This window comes from Macaca thibetana, chromosome 1, assembly GCF_024542745.1.
Source record: "Macaca thibetana thibetana isolate TM-01 chromosome 1, ASM2454274v1, whole genome shotgun sequence".
NCBI classification, from domain to species: Eukaryota; Metazoa; Chordata; class Mammalia; order Primates; family Cercopithecidae; genus Macaca; species Macaca thibetana.
The window spans coordinates 40,680,878-40,694,878 of NC_065578.1; the positions used below are offsets into that span (position 1 = coordinate 40,680,878).

General features: G+C 48.1%; 2 protein-coding genes across 5 annotated transcripts in view; one reads left to right on the top strand and one right to left on the bottom strand.

Annotated features, from left to right (window-relative positions):
- PPCS (phosphopantothenoylcysteine synthetase) overlaps positions 1-14,001 on the top strand; it is a 1,013,452-nt gene that overhangs the window by 160,944 nt on the left and 838,507 nt on the right. The window contains exon 1 of one of the 3 annotated variants that reach the window (XM_050800196.1): positions 4,217-4,226. The exons of the other annotated variants lie outside the window; for them this stretch is intronic. The gene's annotated coding sequence lies outside the window, so the exon portion shown is untranslated. Of the gene's footprint in view, positions 1-4,216; positions 4,227-14,001 lie in introns of those variants that run through there. 3 annotated transcript variants of the gene reach the window in all.
- HIVEP3 (HIVEP zinc finger 3) overlaps positions 1-14,001 on the bottom strand; it is a 423,170-nt gene that overhangs the window by 101,589 nt on the left and 307,580 nt on the right. The window lies entirely within an intron of this gene.

Below are 14,001 nucleotides of genomic sequence, written 5' to 3' on the forward strand. Positions count from 1 at the left end.
CAACTTTAGACAGTGTCTATTCACTTCCTACTACGACCAATAAAATTTGTCCACATTCTCTTCTCTCCATTTCCTTCCCCCTGCCCACCTTCGGATTTTTGCTAGTTATATGTTATTGCTTTCACATAACATTTACATTCTCGTCGACAGTATAATTAAGCCTACTCTATAGGATAATTCTAAAAAGTGAAGCTAGTTAACAATATGATTATGAACATATCATTGCCTGCAGAGCCACTTAGTATGAACGAACTCACGAGAAAGGCAAGTGGTTCCACGTTACTGAAACTTGGTCACAAGAAGAAAAATGGATAGCTTCCTTCACTTCTTTTTGAACCTCATTTAATAATTATTTTGGACTCCTTTTTTGATTGATGAAATAACTCCAGGAGGTTTTATTATCTTCCAGAAAATATAGGTGACCGAGTGATAAACTTTCTGAATCTTACACATTTAAAAAACTATTTTTTTTCAAAGTTTGACAGGATGATTCTTAGTTTATCCTCCAGAATTGTGAAAGTACTTCACTGTACTGGAGCATCTTGTGTTACTAGTGCGAAATTCTGAGGTAAGTTTTGAGTCTCTCTGGAAGTTTTTTATTTTTTATCCTTGATGTTCTGAAATTTCACCAAGATGGGTCTGAATGTTCATTTTACTAATTCCTGCCCTAAATTCAGTAAGATCTTTCTAGTTTAAAATCTGTGTGTGTTTCTTTTTTATTTTTTAAATTGAAATGGGGTCTCACCATGTTGCTCAGTCTGGTCTTGAACTCCTGGGCTCAGGCAATCCTCCCACCTCAGCCTCTCAAAGTGCTGGATTATAGGTGTGAGCCACCATGCCTGGCCATGTGTGTTTCTCAACTCAGAGGAAATTTCTTTGGCTATATCTTTGACTATTTCTACCCACTGCCTGACTGTCTGTGGCTTCTAGTTCTAGATCTCCTAGTTGATGGATACTGAACCTCTGGATCTATCCTCCATGGGTCTTAATTTTTTCTTCTTGAGACTTTGCTCTACTTTCTGGGAGGTTTTCTTGGTTTTAACATTGAAATGACCAATCTGATCTTCATGCATATCCATTGTGTTATTCAGTTTTTCCACCGGTTTTTTCCATAATCATATTTTACAATTTCGACAAGTATTTCCTTTTCTCCAATTGTGCCATCTTCATAGCAACCTGTTCCTCTTATATTATAGGTTATTTCATTTACGGAGGTGAATGAAAGAACTCTTACTTATTGTTAAGCATACTACTGATAATTTAGTTTTGGGCTCTCTTATATTCAAACTGTTTCCTTTGAAATAAGCTCTTCCTTCCCCCCCCACCCATTTTAGGCCTTCTCTTTCATGCTGTTGGTTTTCTTCCAATGTTTGGTGATTTTGGTTATCCAATGTATTTATGAATGAGAGATTATGTTGCAAAGTTAGGATATGTATTAGGATACAGGTTCTAGCTCCTATAACAAGGACCTAACTGCAGGAGTGGCTTAGACGAGACAGTTTATTTCTGTCTCATGTGCAATCTGAGTTTAAGTGGCCATGGCTGATATGGTGGCTTCACCGTGTGGGCGTCTTTGATCTTGGTCTTCTGATATTCACAGCATGTGGCTTCTGTCTCCCACCATCACATCCACACCCTACTCAGTGGGAATGAGAAAGGGGAGGAAATAACTGGAGTTGCACTTGTCATTTCAGCTCACACAAGCCTATGGCCACCCCTAGCTGCTAGGAGGGTGAGGCAGTGTAGTGTTTAGCTGAGCGGCCATGTGCCTGGCTAAAATTTCCATCACTACAGAAGAAGAAAAAAAAGATATAAGTGGAATACTAACTACATAGGGCTTCCCGTGAGGTATCTCATCTATTTCTCTGACCAGTTCAGTCTTGAATGTGAGAGTGGCAGTCACGGAAAGGTTCCCTGTAAGAGGGTGAAGCAGTGTGGCAAGTCTCCCAGTAACAACCGTGGACAGGAAGTGGCCAGGGAACTCCCACAATTGCCAAAAGAAGGACTTTTCTCCATGGTGGGCATAATGGTATACTTCACCCTGAGACGGAGCTGCCAATCCTTCTCCTGGCTTCCTGCCCCACATCCAGTCTGCTGGAGAGGTCTGAAACACCCTTGCTCAGCTGCTGTCTCAGACTTTCCTCAGAGAGCATTTGTTGGGGAATTTGGCGGCCACTGGCTGCCTGTCCCTTCGTGAAGAAGGCGGGGAGGGGTCCAACTGTACTTGCTCTTCGGAAGAGCTCTCAGGGGAGAACACTGCTAACCCATTCCTCTTCTGTGCTTTGTTGGCTCTCAGTTTGAACTATGCTTGGCTCTTCTGAGACAAAAATCACTGAGACTTCTGGAGTCCTAGGCTGCAATGTTTCCTGCGCTGATTTATCTGTCTGTGCAACCTCATGGGCTTTCAATCTTCCTAAGATTTAGGAACGTTTCCATCCCACGGATGACTTCCTATCTTGTTTTCTAATGCTGTTATGATGTCATCCTTTCAAAAATGGCTTTCAGCCGGGCACGGTGGCTCACGCCTGTAATCTCAGCACTTTGGGAGACCAAGGCGGGTGGATCACTTGAGGACAGGAGTTTGGGACCAGCCTGACCAACATGGTGAAACCCTATCTCTACTAAAAATACTGAAAAAAAAAAATTAGCCAGGTGTGGTGGTGCATGCCTGTAATCCCAGTTACTTGGGAGGCTGAGGCAGGAGAATCGCTTGAACCTAGGAGGTGGAGGTTGCAGTGAGCCTGGGCAACAAGAGTGAAGCTCCGTCTCACAAAAAAAAAAAAAAAAAAAAAAAAAAAAAAAAAAAAAAAAAAAAAGGTTTTCACGGTCATCATACCAATTCCTAGGGAAGAAGTGGAGGTGGGCACTTGTGCTCCAGGAGTCAGGAAATCAATGCATTCATGACTCGTCGGCTGAGGTCAATGTCCCTTCCAGGATGTGGACACCAGACAGGAAGATGAACTCTTCGCATTGAGGGCATCATCTCAGAACTCCACAGTGTCTGCCCTTAGGGAGAATACTTCTGATGTTCCTGAACCTGGGCCCCCACCGATGCACAATGCCCACCTAGTTCCACTGAGGGTAGGAACAGCCAGCCCTGTTCACCTGGGCAGCCCGGTAGTCCGTGGACACCAGTCAATGACCCGACCGCCTAAGGGCCTGCAAGCCTCTGTGTGGGCACCCGGCAGGCTGTGTTTGCCTTTGGAGGTGGGTAATCAGCAAAGTCACTGTACACTGTTAGCTACCACAGCTGAGATTCAGCAAGCTATTTACACTAAGTGTACCAGGAGAAAGGGTTCCAGCCTAACCTCTAAGTTTGCTCAAAGGCTGTCTCCAATCCAAAATGACTCCCCTTTTTAAGATCCTTCAGCTTCCCCACTGGTTTAGGCTCCGTGGCGTGGCTCTGGAGGCCTCACCTCTCTCATTCCCTCCGTCTGTGTTTCCAGCCACACGGAGCTGGAGAATTCTCAGAACACATGCCGTTCCCATTGGCTGAAATGCCCTTTCCCTCCTAGACATGTAGCAAACTCCTCAATGTCCTTTAAACCCACCTGTGATGGTTAATTTTGTGTCAAGTTGGCTATGCCATAGGCCGAGACACTTGGTTAAACATTATTCTAGATGTTTCTGTGAAGGCATTTTTTAGACAAGATTAACATTTAAATTGGTAAACTCTGAGTAAAGCAGACCACCTTCTACAATATGGGTGAGCCTCATCCACTCAGTTGAACGCCTTAACAGAAAAAGAGTGCCCTCCCCAGAGGAGGGGAGGTCCTGCAGACTGCCTTTGGCCTCGGCTCCTCCTTCCTAGAATCTGCTGGCATATCCTGCAGATTTTGGACTTGAAAAGCCTCCACAACTGCATGAGCCAATTCCTTAAAATCTCTCTCTCTGTATACACACACACACACACCACACACACACACACACACACACACACACACAAAATTGGCTCTGTTTCTCTGGAGAACCCTAATACACAACCTCAGACATCAAATCCTTCAGCGAGCTTTCTGTGGCCCCCTTACATTCGGTCAGTCACCTCTGTACCTTAGACATTTTGCTCCTATCACACGTCTTACACCTTGTGGTAATGTATTTGTTTACAAGCTCTTCTCCTCCTACAGGACAGGGTTCTTTTAGGTCAAGGAGCCTCATTCACCATTACATCCCTAGGTGGGTGAATTTGTGAGAACAAGAGAGTACTGAGGCTGGTGGCCTAGGGGAGTCCTGCTGGATGGAGGGAGGGGCATTCCCATTGAGCCTCTTGAAAGATACCCAGTCAGACAGGCCAGAGAGGGACGGTTCTTGCAAAGCAGGCTCACGGCACCACTCCTGAATATCGACCACTAGTGGGGCAGTGGCCCACAACCTCCTTCAGCTCTGGTAAGGAGAGGACCCCACAGACCAGGGTACCAACTGTCCAGCTTCTCCAGCCCCACCCAGGGAGCCCAGTTTAATTCAATAAATACTTACTGAATTCCAAACGCAATTTCTTGTCAGGCATTCTCACTCTAGGTCCTGATCTGACCTCCAGATCTTCCTTTTTTTACAACATCTGAGCTCTCAAAAGCACTCAGGGAATGCACTCTTTGTGTGCCTGAGGGGAGCAGTCCTCAGCCTTCTTAAACTTGCCCTGAGACCCCCTAAGCTCCCACTCTGTGGTCCCTGAGCAAGATGATGTTGTCGAGTATGATTTCCTGGGGCTGCATTTCCAGAAAATAAGCTCTTGCAATTCATATAGCCTTTCTTCCATTCACCCAGGCAAACTCTGAAAATCCCATACTGGGAGAAAGGCGGCCATGGGCTCAGGGTGTGGGGCAGAAGGGTGACCCTTTGAGAAAATTACTAGCGTATGTTACACCCCTGTTCCAAACACAGGTCACGGGTTGTCCAGGGAATTATGAGCAAATGAATGAGTGAATGGACAAATAAACAAACGCTAAGTTGAATGGATGATAATGTAACCCAGGCGCAAGTCAAGAACATTTAATTGAGAAAACAGAAAAGCCAGAAGATAAGCTATCCACGGGCAAAGGGACTTCCTTAAACCAAAGGTGGTTTAAGGAAGGCAAATTCCATCTCGTAACAAAGACACAAACTGTGGAGCAACTGGGATAATAATCCTAAGAAACGCTGACGGGGACAGAGCGCCACGTGCCAGGCTCTCTGCCGAGAACCTGACATGTCCTCAGTCCTCAGAATGATCCTATCAGGCCGGCAATGTTTTTACGTCCATCTCACAGATGAGGACACGAAGTCACAGAAGTTCTATCATGCGCCCGGGGCACACATTTAATAAAGAGTGAGACTGCAAGCCAAGGCAGGCAGGGGGTCTGCAGTGTGTGTCTTAACCACTTCCCCATTTCACCTCCATGTGTGGCTCCAGCAGCCTTTAATCAAGGAAGCAAGGGAAAACTCAAATATTGTTCAGGCCTGGGGATCTAGAGACCTGCCTGGCTTTCTCCCACTGCCCCGAGCAACCAGGCAAGTCCTCCGTGAGACTGTGCTGCCTGATCCCACATCGCAAAAATATGGTATTGACTAGAGTTCGGTTCCGGGGACCCTTCCCGTCCTGACATTCTGGATGCTTTTTCTCCCTAGCCTCGGAGCTCCGGTTGCCTGAGGTCGGCTCACCCCAGAGCACCTGATTCTGGCCCCAGATGAACCTCCTGACTAGGTCTGTGAGGATATAAACTGTCCCTTCTCGATGGCCCAGGCTTTTTCTACAGGACCCAACCTCACCTCACCTTCCTGCCTGGCAGTCTGGCTATTCCACCCTGTGATCCCACCTCCACTCCTCCCGCCTCCCCACCTTCCTCCTCCCACTCCCACCCACGTGTGTCCCAGCTTCTCTCACCCTTTCTGCCTCCCGCCAGGGTTCAAGCCCCTCCCTTGTCCTGCTGCCCAGTCCCCCGTCTTCCCTTCTTTGTTCAGCCGAATCCTTCTTGTCACCCCCGCCAGTTTCTCCCTGGAGCCCCTTACCATCCCAGACAGAACCCATTCCGCCTTCCCCTGGCAGGTGTTTACACCCCTGTTTCAGATGGATCATAATCCTAACAATGCCCCCTTATGTTAGGGCAGTGACTACAGCTCACCAAAGGCCCCTGTAGCCACCATCTCATTTAATTTCACCCAAGTTCCTCCCTGCAGACCTCCTGTTCATGGCTCCAAATGCCCCCTTAGACTGCAAACACAACGTCTGAACATACTTCACTACTGAGAAGTTCCTCAAAACAGCCCTCTGGGAAGGGCCTTATCATTTCATTTTGCAGATGAGGAAACAGAGGTTCAGAGAGGTGGAAAGTGGCTGGGCTGGATCCACAGCTCAGGACTCTGATTCTCTATCCCATGCTTCTCAAGGATTCATGGTGTTCCCTGAGTCCTGCCCAGGATCAGACTCATTTCTGCATTCCTGAGCTATCCTTAGCCTGGACAAATACGGTATCCTGAACTCAGGGGACCAGGAGAGTTTGCTGGCATAAAAAAATGAATTCATCAGAACCTACAATCATCACCCTCCTAAGTGCCTCCTTCAGTGTACCACAGTGCCAGCTCCTGTCCCCTCCCTTCATCTTTGCATGGAAGAGATGGGCACAGCTGGGCCCTTTAGGGTCTGAGGTTCAACTGAAGCCTCAGAAGAACCTATAACCATGTTTCTTGTTTGCCACACAGAAATGGGGCAGTCTCTGCCTCTCGTTGTCCCAACCTGGCCCTAGCAAGGTGAATGTAGCACCTCCTCCCAGGAAGTGCCCAAGGAGGCTCTGAGGGACGTGGACAGGGCAGAGGATTCCCTGGGCAGGGAGCAGTGGAGGACAGCCAGGAACGCTGGGCGCTGAGTCGGCTGCTGGGGGCTCACTGCCTGCAGGAACACCCCCTCCCTTCCCAAGAGCTCCAAATCCTTCTAACAAGCTGCATCCTCTCCAAGTGGCTTTCCCAATAGGCTTTGGCCTGAGTGAGTGATTTCTTTCCTGAGCAGGAACATACCCCTGCCTTCCAGCCCAGGCCACTCACAGCTCCCCTCTCTGGTGGCAATGACAGTTGTCAATTCTTGGCTGCTTGTTGCTTACTTTGGAACATGTGGGGCGGGTCTTGTGACTTTTTTTTTTTTTTTTTTTTTTTTGAGCCAGAGTCTCACTCTGCTGCCCAGGCTGGAGTGCAGTAGCACAATCTTGGCTCACTGCAAGCTCTACCTCCCAGGTTCACGCCATTCTTCTACCTCAGCCTCCCAAATAGCTGGGACTACAGGTGCCTGCCACCACGCCCCGCTAATTTTTTGTATTTTTAGTAGAGACGGGTTTCACCGTGTTAGCCAGGAAGGTCTCGATCTCCTGACTTTGTGATCCACCCGTCTCAGCCTCCCAAAGTGCTGGGATTACAGGCGTGTGCCACCACACCTGGCCTCGTGACATTTTATATTGTATTCCCTCACTGTACTAATCTTTTCACATGCCCATCTCCCCAGCTACACATTTTGGAGAGCAGGGGCTGTATTTTAATCACCTTCATGTTCTCTGTGCCTGCCACACAGTAGGCACTCATGGACGTTTGTGAGTGATGAATGAATAAACAAATGAATGAAGTTAAAATTGTGGAAAGCTTCAGTTAATAGTTTGCAGAAGTCACTTTAAATCCTCCTGCGAAAAGGGGCCTATTAATTTGCTAATGAGTAGAATTGTGTAAACTTTGAATATCTTTCTCATAAACATAACTCTTTAAATGGTGTCTAGTCGTTTGATTATTCAAAAATTGAGATACAATTCACATACCATAAAATTCACAGGGTTGTGCAACCATCCCAATGATGTAATTCCAGAATATGTGTATCACTCTGAAAAGAAATCCTGTACCCATTAGCAATCACTCCACATTCCCTTCCCTCCAGCCCCTGGCAGCCACTAATTCAGCTACTTTCAGTCTCTATAAATTTGCCTTATCTGGACATTTCATAAAAATGGAATCACCCACCATATGTCCTTTTGTGTCTGGCTTCTTTCACTTAGCATAACGTTTTTCATCATTTGCACTAAAAATATCAGTGTTTCGTGCCACAATGCCTGTGAGATCATGCAGGTTGGAGCGGGCCGCTCTGAGCCATCAGGGCAGTATGGGGTCCAGCAGCAGATGTCTGTGACTGGGCAGTGCAGGGACTCAGATGGGAGAGGTAGCCACAACATGGGCAGTCTGGGGTCAGCAGCAGAACCAGAATGGTCAGAAACAGATGGCACATGGGACGGTACTCAATATTCCTCCCCAAGGAACAGTTGCCTGAAAATACAGTGCTCTGGTGGCGAGAGAGCCGTGTCAAGGGCCACCAGCCCTGAGTCTAAAGGCTCTGAGTCTGCAGGGACAGTCCCATTTCTGAGATGATCTCAAAGCTCAACAGGGGGTGCAAGTCCCAAGGGTTTAGATGGTTCCAATCCAGGGGTGGAAAACAGGCAGTGGCCATCCCAACCGCTTTCCCACCCTCTCTGCCGAAGGCAAGCCTCCTTTCTACAGGGCTTCGGTTCCTTATAGGAGGTCCCAACAGGCTGAGCAGAGCCAAGCGTGCTTTGGTCATGTACAGATTGTGCACAGATAGATTAACTAATTAGTTAATCCCCTTTTTGTCTTTTTGCGATTTTAACTTGCTTTATTCCACAGCATATTTGAGGTAATTTACAAACACAAAATAGGAACACAAATTTAAAATGAAAAATCAACCCAGGGGAAATGAAAGACCAGAAGGGATGGAAGAAGATGGATAAGTCACTTAGAAGGCCCCTCATGGTAGCTCTCTTGGGGCCACAGATTTAGTATACAGCAGTCAGAGGAAGAAGGGCAACACAGGTAGCTGCACAATCTCTGTGTTCTGATGATACACAGGCCAGTTCCTCAGAAAAAGCAAAGCTCTTCTTGGCACTAAGATCTGAAGGAAATTTCTTCCATGTTGTTTTAAGTAGGGAGCCCTCCATGAAGTCATCCTCCCAATACTTCCGGGGCTCTGACATCTAGCACTGAGCTAGGCGATTGGCTCTCCCAGCATCTCAGAAGGCCAGGTGGGCCCCACCCTTTAAGTCATTAGCTCCTGTTTGGGAAACACTGTGCCATTTGGTGACCACTGTTACAAGTTTTGTCAGAAATAATGCCATCGTATCATATTGCTATTTATGTAATAGTTTAATTTACTTTGACTTGAATTTGACTTGTTTAAACATTGCTTCTTCCTAAGCAATAGGGACCACAGGAGGAACTGCCAACTAGTATTTTTTATTGAATCAAATAAATAATTATACTATTCAGTTAAAGAACTTCCAGTATGTTCTCCTAAACTCAGCTCATCTTCTACTCGTGGTTTATGTCCTGCACTTGGGAAATCGGCCCGTCCCTCACCTTGGGATGTACTGGGGCTACCTCTCATCTCCTCCACCTGGCGAGCCCTGGGCCTGGCTTCCCCATCCCACCACACAAGCCTAGAGCTAGAGGGAGCTCAAGCAGGGTCTAAAGCCCATGTTTGACAGGTGAAGATGCTGGGCCCAAGGAAGAAAAGGAATTCGCACAAGACCACAAGGCCAGTGACAGGACAGGCATCAGGACTGCCCAGCAACAGTGTCAGGATCGGTGGACGTTTAGATGTAACCCAAAGGCTGAAACTCACCAAAGGAGTCTAACAGGAAAGGACTGTGGGCAGAGAGGCACAGGGCCTCACCCAACTCAGGGCAAGCCCAGTGGGGGCAGGGTAAACCCAGAAAACAACCGTGGGATGGTAACCCCGAGTTCAGGATGATGGTCGCTCCTGGGAGCACAGGAGAAAAGGGCCCACATTGTGGAAGCGAGGCAGGGGCTTCCACTGTATTTGACAAGTCTTTTTTTTTTTTTTAAGCAGAGTGGTGAGTTCACTAGTGTTATATTATGTATTTTATTGCTGCTTGGCTGAAATATTTTGAAATTTTTTATATTTGTTAAATATATGAGTAACTCCAAGACTCCTTTAAGTGTTTTCTCTCTGCTAATATGGCACTCTAAACCGCATCTCAAGTGGTTTAACCAAAGGGGAGAAGAAATGACTGATTTCCACAAGAGACAGGCCCCAGCTGGGGGGCTTCTGTGACCTCTCCCTCCACTCCCAAAGCCTGTGGCATGTGGGGGGTGGATCTGAGCATGATGTACCCGACCAAGGTGCAGTCCATTTCAGACAGGGCATGGTGTCACGGTTGGCCTGACTCATACAAACCCATGGGTCTAGGAGGAAACTTAGAGCACCCCAAGTGGAACCATGTGGGCTCCACTGATGAGTGCCACCACAGGGCAACGGGCAGTCTGTAGAACTAACCCCCAGCCAACATCTTTGTTCCCCACCTGCACAAAGGACGTGTCTTGGCAAGTATATTTTTGCAAACAGCAGACTATCCCGTTCAGTTAAAGGCAGGGTAGGACGTACTTTGAGATTTCCAAGAGTGACACAGAGTCTCGGGGTTGAAGGGACTGCCAAGGGCACAGGTCCAAGCTGCCATTCGAGACTCCAGCCTTCCTTAGAGGCTGCTCTCAGGCCATTCTCCGCCTGAGGTAATAGCAATTCCTTTTTTTTTTTTTTTTTTTTTTTTTTTTTCCCCCCAAACAGGATATGGGAAGCAGGGAAGATTGGGAGACTTTTTGTTGTTGTTGTTGTTGTTTTTTGAGATGGAGTCTCACTATGTTGCCCAGGCTGGTCTCAAACTCTTGGCCTCAAATGATCCTCCGGCCTCAGCATCCTGAGTAGCTCAGATTACAGGCTTGTGCTACTGCACCTGCTCGGTTTTTCTATAAATGGCACCACCCTATGTACATTCCTCAGCACTCTGCCTTCCTCATGGACAGTCTTTCTAGGCTACAGGCCAACAGATTTTGAGCAGTTATCTTGTACCAGGCACAGTTATAAGCACCTCACATAATTAACTCAGTTACTGCTCCTAACAAGCTTAAACAACAGGCATTATTGCAATCCCTACTTTACCAAAGAGGAGTGTGATGGCCAGAGGGTCAAGCAACACAGTTTGTAAGTGGTGGGATCTGGATCTGAACCCCGGCTGTCCGTCTTCAGACCCTGTGCTCCTAACCACTCTCCTGTACTGCCTTTCTAAACAGAGAGACAGGGTCTGTCCTCAATCTTGTTAACAGCTGAATGATGGACCGTGGTTTGGATGGAATACCTTTACATTTACTATTATATTTTTTTCTAATTTTTCCTACTAGAATTTTGCCATAAACATCCTTTATACACATATCTTTACAGACTGATGCATTGTTCCATGGGCCGGATTCCCAGAGGTGGAGACACGGGTCAATGTGTGTGTTTTCAGTTAAAATACGTATGGGGCCTGTTGTTTGGGCTATGGTCCTAATAACGAGCCATGTGATTTTCACTCACTGGTTTTGATCCTGTCCCAAGGACCACACAGAACATCTCTGACCCTTTTTCTCCAGACAACCCCTGGGGTGGTTGAGGACAGCAAGTCTGCCTCTCAAGTATTCTGTTACTCAGTTTCTTCAAATGTTCTTCTGACAGGGGCTGCATGTTTCCGAGGACTGGTCCAGATACCTCTTAAAGTGCAGCACCGCCTGGAGTGATCTGGCTTATGCCCCTTGCTCCCCATTCAAAGAAACAGAGAGGGACATTGACAGTGCACAGGAGATACCAACAGTGTTTCCTGACATTCATGGTGTGCAGGAGAGAACCAAGTAGGCAGGATTCAGACTTCTCATCTTCACCTCTCCCAAATCACACACATGCCTTCCTGAGAAAGAGGCCCTTTGTGAGATATTAAAGACCGGCCAAATTCTACTCCCACATCATAAGAAACTGGAGTTCGCTCTTTAATTAGAGAAGATGCCAATGGCTTTGGAACTGGACAGGCTTCTAGGCATCTTCTAGTTCAGTGTCTTCTTTTATGAAAGAGCCCTGGAGGGCAATGACCGCACCAGGCTCACATGTCATTGGGTGTGTGGCAGCACTTCCCTAAGCTGGGACCAGGGTCACTGGTGGGTGCATTTCCCCAGCTCTCTGCCTGCTGGTTCCTAGGAACCGTCTTACTAGAAAGGCGTAGTATAAATATTTTGCTAAGCAGCCAAGAGAGGAAACTTACCCAGGCTGAGCTGCCCTGTGCTGGGCGCTGGCCATGGACACAATGCTCAATGAGGGCCATTATCTGGGAAGGGAGGGCTGTTTGTTCCGCTGCGGGACGGTGCCAGAGCCCGGAGCCACCAGGCTTGCCACTCTGGCTGCCACACAGAAGAGTCTCCTTGCGCTCAGCAGACTCTGCGGTTATGCAATGCCGGGCCAGGAGGTTAACTCTCCCCCGGCCAGGAGCCAAGCCTTGTTCCTTCCTGCCTAAGCATGTCCATCTGAAAATGCTGAAAATTGAGGGCCTCAGTGTTTGCAAAATGTGCTCGGGCCCTGAACCTGCTGGTTTATTCTAAAGGGCGTAGTGTTGAAGAGCTGGTGTGCCCATCCCTGTGGCTCCTGGCAGCCTCCTACCGAGGCCCAGTGCTCCGACAGCAGTGTCTGCCTGCCATCCTCGGGCACCACTCACAGGCCTGGCAACCCTCTGCCTGGGTGCCCCTGTCCCATTCGGTGGTGTCTGGTCTAATTCCTTTCTTAAGCCCGAGTTCCACTCACTTCTTCAAAGCCTTCCCTGACCACACCAGGCCCCAGTGACCTGAGCTCAAGGATGAGTTTCCCAAGCCAAAAGGGATCTAGGAAGTTATCTATCCACTTGGCCCATTTTCCAGATGAGGAAACTGAGGCTTGAAGAAGTTGACTAGTCTGAGAGAAGACTGAACACATGTGAGTGTCAGCCTGGCTCCCCTCTCAGAACTATTTCTCTTATACCTCATGTCCCATCTGTCAGCAAATCATGTTGGCTCGACCTCAAAATGGAACTGGAATCAGACCCCTCCCCATGGCCCCCGTAGCTGCCGCCCTGGTGTACGACTCTATCACCTCCTGATCTGTCACGTCACCGCCTCCTAGCTGGCTTCGGGCTGCTGCCCCCGCCCTCTCCAGGGCAGCCTCCACAGCCTCCTTCGGCAGGACAGTCCACTTCTCTGCTCAGGCCTCCCAGGGCTTCCGGATGTTGTGCCTGCCTCCCTTCCAGCCTCCTCTGCTCCTGTGCCCCCACCCCCACTCCTCCAGCCACACCAGCTTCCTTGCTGTTCCCAGCAGGCTGATCTTGCCTCCGCCTGGAATACTCTTCTCTTATACCCCTAGCACTTGCTCCTCGCCTCCCTCAGGTCTTTATTCTCCATCCGTCTTGACTGCCTGATTTCCAAACCTCGACAACCTGCCAGCCCCTGCACCCCCTATTCCTTTCCTGACTGCCACCTTGTCACATTACTTAAGAAGATAATATCTTTACATTTATTTTACATACACTTAGGTATTTAAGATCTCACAAAATACAGTCTATAGAGAGTGTGCATGTGTGTGTAGTGACGATATGTTTGTTTATTTCCCTTCCAGAATGTAACTCCCAGAGGCAGGTGTTTTGTGCTTTGTCACCCAGAACGGTGCTTGGTCCCTTATGTCTAAGTAGGGCCAAAGGTAAGGATGACTATCTCTTTGAGGATGGATGAGGATGATGATGGTGGCTGTGGTGTCAACTGACTGATATGTCTGTTAGGAGTGGGGGAGGGGACGATTTTGGTGGCACATGTAGGCTCATCAGAGGGAGAGCCAGGGCTCCAGGGAGGTTAGCTGGGAGGCTTCCCGAATGCTATATTTTTGGAGCCATATAGAATAAACACCCAGGCACCTGGGCCTCAGTCCCCCACTCCCAACCAGCCCCAGTAAAGCAGCTCCAGAATAGGAAATTCGCAGAGGTAGCCCCAGACAGGCTGCTCTGATTAGCTGCAGTGAGCAACCAGGCATGGCTGGCCACTCCTGAATTTGCAGGTCTAGGAATCTCCGTCTCCATGTTTCAAGCTCTCTAGTGGGTGACTCAAAGGCCCTGCGGGATTTGGGGGCCACAGCTAAGTTTCTTCGAA